Source organism: Engraulis encrasicolus, chromosome 5 (assembly GCF_034702125.1).
Source record: "Engraulis encrasicolus isolate BLACKSEA-1 chromosome 5, IST_EnEncr_1.0, whole genome shotgun sequence".
In the NCBI taxonomy this organism is placed as follows: Eukaryota; Metazoa; Chordata; class Actinopteri; order Clupeiformes; family Engraulidae; genus Engraulis; species Engraulis encrasicolus.
Window position 1 is genome coordinate 37,330,974 of NC_085861.1, and position 2,500 is coordinate 37,333,473.

Here is a 2,500-nt window from a genome sequence, read left to right on the forward strand (position 1 = left end):
TCTCTCTCTCTGAGTTTCCCCAAAAAGCTCTCTGTAAATCTCTCTCTTTTTCTCCAAATCCGAGACAAGTGTCTGTGCCCAAAGCCTGAGCCTGCCAACTCTCTGGCAGCTCACTCAAGCCCTAGTCCGGCCTACAAGAGCACACACAGATACATCCACATGGACACACACACACACACACACACACACACACACACACACACACACACACACACACACACACACACACACACACACACACGCACACACACAAGCACACACACACACATACGCACACACACGCACGCACATACGCACACACGCACGCACATACGCACACACACACGCACACACACGCACACACACACACACATACACTATTTGTAGCTCATGCAACGCCACCCACTACCCACTTGAGAATAGTTTTACAGAACACCACAGTACACCACACACACACACACACACACACACACACACACACACACACACACACACACACACACACACACACACACACACCAATCTACATATGTCTCTCTCGCATGCGGAGGTTCGAGATCAGTTCATCCAGTTCATCCGCCCACCTCAGATCACGGCAGCATCTGATCACCATGACAACCACATTGTCAGGGCAACTAACGATCACATCATCTCAATCCCTACGGCAAATAACCACTCACTCAATCAATATAGTAACTCACCACCAAAGGACCTAATCTCTAGGCTAACTAATTACCAGTGTTAACCCTGTGAAACCTGAACCATGAAAGCAATGAGAGAAAATTCTAATTTTTTGGAATTTGCTTCAATATTGGTCCCTTATAAGAAATGTAAAAAAAAAATTCAAAATTTTGTTAAGGTCGCTGAGATATTTAATGCATCATATATGATGCATCAGGCTTTTAATGAATGAAAATTCCAATTTCATGACCATTGAAAAATGACTTTTAATGCATTTACAACTTTTTTTTAATTTAAAAAAGTTGTCAGACAATTTAATTTGAGGATTATCTTTAAATATTTAGTGAGATCCTGCCATTTTTTTAAGCCTATCCTTGTTTTAGCAGGACCATATTTTACATTTCCCACAGCCTGGTTGGGTAATTTTTTTAAATCTATGTAAAAACATAGCTGATCGAATGCTCAACAACCTATTTATGAGTGTAATATAGATCATTATTCATTTTTGATGTGTAATTTGAATATATGGGTCCATTACTACAATTGGACCATTTCTCCATTCACTTCAATGCATTTTTTACGAGATCATAATTTCAACATTTTGCATTACATTTTCAAAATTGCAAGTAAAACCTGTTTCTTAAGGCAATATCTTTGTCTTGAAGTAAAACAACTTGTGTGTTTTGTTAAACGATCGTCGTGGTGTGCTTTGTAAGTTTCCCTATGGAGCAAATGCATTGATGGCTGACTTCCTGCCACCGCCGGATGGTGCTTATATGTCTCATCAGTTTTAGCACGATCTCTCTGCAACACGGTGTAAAAATATAAACTCTTCCTTGCTTAATTGCACAAAGCAAGTGTTCAAATTAAAGGATGTAGAGTTATATTTCGGAAATTTGTACACAAACCTTATGCAATTTGACGAAATCTCAGCGTTGGTCAGGGAAACCGCTTCTACCCCATTTTCCTGTTTTTCGCCGAGCTGTGGTCAACTTGTTGTCGACCGCTGCTCTCTTGTGGCGGTTTCCGCGTACTGCAGGACGTTTGGAAATGACACGCAGGATGTTTTTCAGATCGATTTTTTTTTTGTGTCAGCGTGGAGAGGGCTTTGAATTTGATGAGACATATATGATGCATCCGGCGCGATAGGGTTAAGCTAACCAGACTTTTTCAGACCAACGACACTTGGCTTATATCAAGGAACCACCTGTCACCTGAATTCTCGAGCTCACTCATAGGCCTACCACAAGTTTCATCCACAGCAAATTCAGGTGCAAATTGCTTGACTTGTATATAAATTACTGGCCTGTCTTATTGTGATGGCAGAGCTAAATATGTTTAGCCTTCTAATAGTGTTACATACACACCCTATGCTAGATTGTTACAGGCTACAGGTGTAGAAATCCCCTTCGTGGGCAACTTGAAGTCTTACACAGACACTTAGAGAACCACTGGACCATAGCAACCCAATCGTCAGGGCAACTAACCACCAATGGGCCTAATCACCAGGGCGACCAAATGACATCACTACAGAAACTCCATCACCACCACCACCACAGCCAATTACCATAGCAACTCATCACCATACAGACTCCAGCAACAGTCCAACACATGCAGACGCGCACACACACACACACACACACACACACACACACACACACACACACACACACACACACACACACACACACACACACACACACACACACACACACACACACACACACACACACACACAGTCCACAATTCTGCCTGAAATGTTCTGAAAGTTGAAAGAGGAAGAATGTCAGCTTGACGGTAGCTGCCCAGAAACAGAGTGTGGTTTAACATTTGCTTGAAC

The 2,500-nt window shown here is 42.2% G+C and overlaps 1 protein-coding gene across 1 annotated transcript in view; it reads right to left on the bottom strand.

Moving 5' to 3' along the window:
• LOC134448725 (histone-lysine N-methyltransferase ASH1L-like) overlaps positions 1-2,500 on the bottom strand; it is a 65,213-nt gene that overhangs the window by 21,519 nt on the left and 41,194 nt on the right. The window lies entirely within an intron of this gene.